Source organism: Eriocheir sinensis, unplaced genomic scaffold (genome assembly GCF_024679095.1).
Source record: "Eriocheir sinensis breed Jianghai 21 unplaced genomic scaffold, ASM2467909v1 Scaffold49, whole genome shotgun sequence".
Taxonomy (NCBI): Eukaryota; Metazoa; Arthropoda; class Malacostraca; order Decapoda; family Varunidae; genus Eriocheir; species Eriocheir sinensis.
In genome coordinates this window covers 110,405-118,123 of record NW_026111820.1, presented here as the reverse complement: position 1 = coordinate 118,123, position 7,719 = coordinate 110,405, and positions in this window count along the sequence as shown.

Here is a 7,719-nt window from a genome sequence, read left to right as displayed (position 1 = left end):
CTTGTGACATGTACAAATGGAATGTGACGATATGGTTTGTTTCTTTTCACCGTACGTAATGATACAGGTTTGTTATCTTTGATTAGGTTTAGTGGTTCTTCCATAGGGTTGTTGTCTTTGATTAGGTTTAGTTATTCTATAGGATTGTTTTTCTTTTTTTAGTGTTTCCCTTTTCTGTATTTTCTGGGCTTCCCTGTTTTCTTTTCTGAGTTTTCTGGGCTTTCTATTTCTATAATTTCGATGCTTTTCTGCTCACTCCCTGTTTGCTTTCTTCTCTCAAGTTCTTCAGCTTTTCTTTGAGCTTCTTCAGATTATTAGAATACATGTTTCTCATGAGCACATCCTGCTCTTGGTGTACCATCGTGTTTTCGTTTTGTTGACATGGAGCGTCAGGAATGTTCAGGTGGGTGCTGGAGTAAAACTGCATGATCTTCATCATGAACAAGTACAACTGACGTCCAACTACCTAGAATGGGAGATTATGATTAGATAAAATGTAAATGCAACTCGTATAGAAGCTATCTCCACTCCTACTTATTTTTTTTTAAATCTTTACCTTAATGTTGTAAACTTCATTTAAGTTGGACACATGAGGCTCTGGATCAACTAGTTTTGGTATTTTTGCGATCTGAAAATACAAGAAAGAAATTTGAAGATTCGTATAATAATAATAATGTTTCATCTCAATAAAATATAACATTTATCTAGTCTGGACATTTACCTGAGTCTCAGTTGAATATCTTTTGCGTTTTAATCTTCTCTTCTTAGAGTTAGCTTGTTCGTCTGTCTTTAAATCTCGTGTCGGACAAGCACAAATCCGCAAGTGAAACACGTCGCGTCCCAGTACTGTACCATCTGTAACACTAACACAAATACAAATGTACTCAAAGTTACAGGAAATCCTTGGATAACTTTTCCTTGATTCACTCCATGAAATCTTTTATCAGAAATAACATTGGTAATGTAATAGCTATATCCGATCACAAGACGATGAAAGCCAAATCAACGACTGATTGTCTGACGGCGGTGCAGTCTAAGAAGAGAAAATTAGACGAAGAAAATGTTGCAACTAACACAAATACTACGGCTACGGCCGTACCTCCTAGTCTTGTTAATGAACCTAGAACTGCATATTCTGAACAAGCTATGGATGAATTGTCAACATATTACGCTGTGTTACTCTCCAATGTTGACAGATTCAAGCACAAGCACGTAAGATTGGCTTCTCTCATCAAACTGTTAAGTTACTTGAAAAAGAGAATCAACATAACGGACACGCTCAACACCCTGATTCTAACCCCACCTGTAGAAGTGACGATTTCGGAAAACGGAACCATTCAAGAATCTGTGGCAAAACTGTTGACACGACAGAGCGATCGGTTGTACGTTGTTGCAGATGATGATGGTGGTGTAGTAGATATCGATCAGCGTATGCGCGATGTTCTTAACACGCGTCGCAAACTCGAAGAATGTTTGTCGCGTCAACATCTATGCGATATCATGGTGATGGAACAACTCTCTACCCTTTTAGGTGCTATACCATGTTACAGTACATACTTACACAAAGCATTCGCGTGGCATTGTAAAGTTGTCATTCGTAACAGACTCGTCGACATGATGCTTTCAGGAGAATCAGACATCACCGACACAGCTGAAAAAATTTATGCTAGTCTGAATTTCTTTATTAACTTCCAAATTGATTCGAGATTGTTGTTTGACAGAAATGTTAACGATAATACTTTAGAGTCAATGTCGTTCCTGATAGACAGATTGAATCAAAGTGAATACGACCTCTGCTCGCCTGGTGCTAAACATGTTTGTTTCATTGACGTCCATTCAGACGCCAGTAAGTTTCCTTTGATGAACACCAAAGGTCATGCGGAATTGTAAGTAAGTGTGGTCAACGCCCCTGGCAGCTTACGTCACCAAAGGTCATGCGGACTTCGAGGTAAGTGTTATGTGCAATCAGCGCTATTGCTTACGTCATTGGTGTCATTATTAACCTTGTCAACAACAATATCCAAATTTGGCATGTGTTAACAACCATCCCTTATTATCAATTGATCGGAAAAATAACAACAAGACTAAAAATCACGCAATGCTTCCTGCCATTTTTAGCATGAGCATAACACTCCTTACGATTTACGTCATCTCAATCAATCGTGCCGAATCCAACAATGTCCAAATTTAGCTTGATTTGGCATACCTTTATTACATGCCAAAATTGGATAACCACGCTTACGTCATTAACAAGTGCGTGATATGCCAAACTACGACTACGTCACAGTATGTATCGATAGGAGGTATTGCTTACGTCACTACATGTGTGCGATTATCACCCTCGTGTTAGAGAATACGTCACAGTATTGATTGTTAGTGCAATTTATACCCTCGTGTTTTTGCAGGTGATTATCACCCTTGTGACTACGTCACAGTATTGTTACGTCACTACTATTTTTGCAGGTGATTATCACCCTCGTTATTGTTATAGACTATGTCACAGTATTGTTACGTCACTACTACATGTGCAATTATCACCCTCGTGTTTTTTTACAGGTGATTATCACCCTCGTGTTATTGTTAGACTACGTCACAGTATTGTTACGTCACTACTATTTTTGCAGGTGATTATCACCCTCGTGACTACGTCACAGTATTGTTACAGGTGATTATCACCCTCGTGTTATTGCTAGACTACGTCACAGTATTGTTACGTCACTACTACATGTGCAATTATCACCCTCGTGTTTTTTTACAGGTGATTATCACCCTCGTGTTATTGCTAGACTACGTCACAGTATTGTTACGTCACTACTACATGTGCAATTATCACCCTCGTGTTTTTTTACAGGTGATTATCACCCTCGTGTTATTGTTAGACTACGTCAAATCCACTCAACGATTTGATTTGTTTAACAAACATAGCCAAAGATTTATGCAGTAAAATATCGACACCTAATACCACAGGTATGTTACGAGAGTAATCGTACGTGGGAGTCACCCAGAAGCGAGAGTGAAATATATCCAGTATACTCTGAACGGCATTGACGATAAAGTTGCGAACGAATACGTGAATTGACTTAACACCTCTAAGAATACTAGTCAGTATATCGTTGTTGGTTTTGTCGTTGTATTCACTGTTATTGTTTTTACCGGCTATAAAATCAACAAAGGGTTTACTTGGATCGTTAGCCAATGACGACGAGGAGCGCATGATCGTGTCCGTTAAAATCAAACACTCTCTTTCGGTAGGTAATGGTGGTGGGGAAGAATGCTGCGATGGTCGCTTCACATCCCAAAGGAACTTCTTGTAAGCGATAACTAAACCTGCGAACCGCAAGGCAGTGCTAGTGTCACCATTGACACGCTTCAATTTGTCGTGACTCATTACTTCTTTCAAGACGTACGCTCTTATCTTATCGTCTGACAAATTTAAGAGTTAGCTTTCTCACACGATGTAGTTTGGAAAGCCTTGTTCATGACACTAACCCCGTTGAGAATCTCTATTAAATTTGGCTTCGTTTTTGGATACGATGCTGTTTTGGAATAGTATTTATTTTCAAGAGGCGGTCCTCAATTGTTTGTAAGCACCGATGACAGTTTGTGCGATGGCCCAGTCCGCCTGTTGACTCAATTCATCAGGTTTCTCAGTTCCGTATAGTCGTTTAGCCTTGTTGTACCCCATTAGATTGAAAGCCTTTTAATTTCAACACAGAAGTCGATCAGGTTAAACATTTTTTTTATCTGTTTCACTTAAAGATGAAGTCTTGTTGTCTTTCGAGATACATCTAAAGAGAATGTTGTTCAACTTTGAACGACACGAATAACCCGCGTTGCATGAGACTCGAGTTTAAAAGATTTCAATGGAATCGTTTTTAAGGAATTTGCACAATACATTCGCCGCTACGTGCAAATGGGACTTGATTCCATTCGCGGCCAGTAAATAATCGTATGTGATCGAATGAACACTCTTTTGGTTCATTTCTTTAATCGCTAAAAGTTTGGACGCTATGTAAAGATGTCTTTTATCGTATGAGTCTTTGCTTAACTCGTTCATGATTCCAATGTGCACGTCTGACTTACTGTGTTTGTGGGCTTACACTATGGCACGTAATCTCATGTACTACTATCACAAGTATGATTGTGTGGTGTGCTCAAAGCCCTTCACCCACCGCGAATTGCAACATGGCAGGACCACATTGATCTTCAGACAACACCATCCCTTCGTCATCAGGGAATTCGCACTGTTGGACGATGACATGAACATCATGGATTCACACGTCATCATTAACAAAGCAGCTGCATTCAAAGAAGAGGTTTCACCTGGTGTCTTCAAGTTCATCGATAACAGGTATGATCCAGTCGTTATCAGTGAAAATGTCGATGAGGATGGGTACCAGTTTTACAGTCCGGTTGAAGACTATGAAGTAGTCAACGATGAGGAGGAGGAGGAGGATGACGATGACGACGACGAGGACGATAACGAAGGAAGAGGATGACGATAACGAAGAGGAAGAGGAGGAACAGGATGACGAAGAAGACGACAACAACAACGAGGAGGAGGAGGAGGAGGAGGAGGATAATGAGGTGGACATTCCAGTCTACGCACCTGGTGAAGAGGAGGAGGAGGAGGAGGATGTTCCAGAGGAGGAGTCGGTTCCAGTTCCAGAGGAGGAGATGGTTCCAGTTCCAGAGGAGGAGTCGGTTCCAGTTCCAGAGGAGGAGTCGGTTCCAGTGAAGGAGGAGGAGTCGATTCCAATCGGTAATGAGCTTGTTCCCTTCGTTGAAGAGGAGACGACTGAAAATCAGCTATGGCGTGTTAAGACGAGTGTCCTCATCACCCGCAAATTGGTTGCAGTTCCTGGTAATAGGAAGGCGAATACCAAGCGTCATAATGAGGATACTGACGACTTGCCTGTGCTTGTTTTTGACGTTGCTGCTGCTGATTGTAAATACATTGTTCTTCCGCAAAATCACGAGGGTGTTAATTGCACATATAATAGTGACGTAACAATATTGTGACGTAGTCTCTAGATTCTGCAAAAATAGTAGTGATGTAACAATACTGTGACGTAGTCTAGTAATATCATGAGGGTGATAATCACCTGCAAGATCACGAGGGTGTTAATTGCACATATAGTAATGAAGTATACTGTGACGTAGTCTTTAAATTATCTGCAAAAATAGTAGTGATGTAACAATACTGTGACATAGTCTAGTAATAACACGAGGGTGATAATCACCTGCAAAAAACACGAAGGTGTTAATTGCACATATAGTAGTGACATAATAACACTGTGACGTAGTCTAATAATAACACGAGGGTGATAATCACCTGCAAGAAACACGAGGGTGTTAATTACACATATAGTAGTGACGTAACAATATTGTGACGTAGTCACAATATTGAGGCGAGCGTCCCGCTCGCCTCAGAATCGGGCTACTGGCCAGTCTAAAACACACATTCACTCTTTCGCTCTCAACCCAGCATTCAGCGTCCCGCTCGCCTCAGAATCGGGCTACTGGAGTCTAAACACACATTCACCCTTCCGCTCTCAACCCAGCATTCAGCGTCCCGCTCGCCTCAGAATCGGGCTACTGGAGAGTCTAAAACACACATTCACCCTTCCGCTCTCAACTGAGCATTCAGCGTCCCGCTCGCCTCAGAATCGGGCTACTGGCGAGTCTAAAACACACATTCACCCTTCCGCTCTCAACCCAGCATTCAGCGTCCCGCTCGCCTCAGAATCGGGCTACTGGAGAGTCTAAAACACATTCACCCTTCCGCTCTTAACTGAGCATTCAGCGTCCCGCTCGCCTCAGAATCGGGCTACTGGCGAGTCTAAAACACATATTCTCCATTCCGCTCTTAACTGAGCATTCAACGTCCCGCTCGCCTCAGAATCGGGCTACTGGCGAGTCTAAAACACACATTCACCCTTCCGCTCTCAACCCAGTATTCAGCGTCCCGCTCGCCTCAGAATCGGGCTACTGGCGAGTCTAAAACACACATTCACCCTTCCGCTCTCAACCCAGCATTCAGCGTCCCGCTCGCCTCAGAATCGGGCTAGTGGCGAGTCTAAAACACACATTCACCCTTCCGCTCTCAACCCAGCATTCAGCGTCCCGCTCTCGTACATTCTCAACTATAAGAGAAAAAAATTGCTTAGTTAGAATGTAGTGTTTGTTTTCATGATGTGAATGTATATTTTCAGTCTTAACGGGCAATAATTCTACTCGCTTGTGCCGTCCATCTCTCTTCACTGACGTTGCGCGAATTGGTGACGAGTCTCCTTCTCCTCCCTCTTATTGACACATGCTAAATTACAGGGGTGTTAAAGACACACAGGAAGTAACGCGCAAATTGGTGACGTAGTCTCCTTCTCCTCCCTCTTATTGACACGTGCTAAATTACAAGGGTGGTAACATTAAGCAACGCACCAACGCGCGAATTGGTGACGTAGTCTTCTTCTCTCCTTTTATTAAAACATGCTAAATCACAAGGGTGGTAAAGACACACAGGAAACAACGCGCGAATTGGTGACGTAGTCTCCTCCTCCTCCCTCTTATTGACACATGCTAAATTACAGGGGTGTTAAAGACACACAGGAAGTAACACGCGAATTGGTGAGGAAGCAACGCGCGATTTTTAAAGACACACATTAAGCAACGCGCGAATTGGTGACGTAGTCTCCTCCTCCTCCCTCTTATTGACACATGCTAAATAACAGGGGTGTTAAAGACACACAGGAAGTAACGCGCGAATTGGTGACGTAGTCTCCTTCTCCTCCCTCTTATTGAGACATGCTAAATTACAAGGGTGTTAAAGACACAGGAAGCAACACGCGAATTTGTGGGTGGTAAAGATATACAGGAAGCAACGCGCGAATTGGTGACGTTAGTCTCCTCCTATCAATCAGTATCTCTTATTAACACATGCTAAATCACAACGCGAATTGGTGACGTTAGTCTCCTCCTATCAATCAGTATCTCTTATTAACACATGCTAAATCACAAGGGTGGTAAAGACATACAGGAAACAACGCGCGAATTGGTGACGTAGTCTCCTTCTCCTCCCTCTTATTGACACATGCTAAATTACAGGGGTGTTAAAGACACACAGGAAGTAACGCGAATTGGTGACGTAGTCTCCTTCTTCTCCCTCTTATTGACACATGCTAAATTACAAGGGTGTTATAGGTGTTAAAGACACACAGGAAGTAACGCGCGAATTGGTGACGTAGTAGTCTCCTTCTCCTCCCTCTTATTGACACATGCTAAATTACAAGGGTGTTACATCGACACATGCTAAATTACAGGAAGTTAAAGACACAGGAAGCAACACGCGAATTGGTGACGTCTCCTCCCTCTTATCTACACATGCTAAATTACAGGGGTGTTAAACAAATAACGCGCGAATTGGTGTTGTCTCTCCTATCAATCACAGGGGTGTTACCTCCATGAGTTAGATCAGTTGAAGGAACACATCACCACTCTTTTCTGTCCGAGAATCTTAGACTTGTTGGACGATAGAGGCGGAGAGAAATACACCAGTGCCGATGCCATTCACGTGTTGAGTAGAGTGATGCGGTTCGTCCACGACAAGTACAGAGGTGATGGTCGATTACCTAGTATTCGAAACTTACTCATAGACGTCAATATTAACATCCTTGAAAATGCCATAGCCTTTGAGAAGAAGAGCAATAAGAAAGGAGAAGG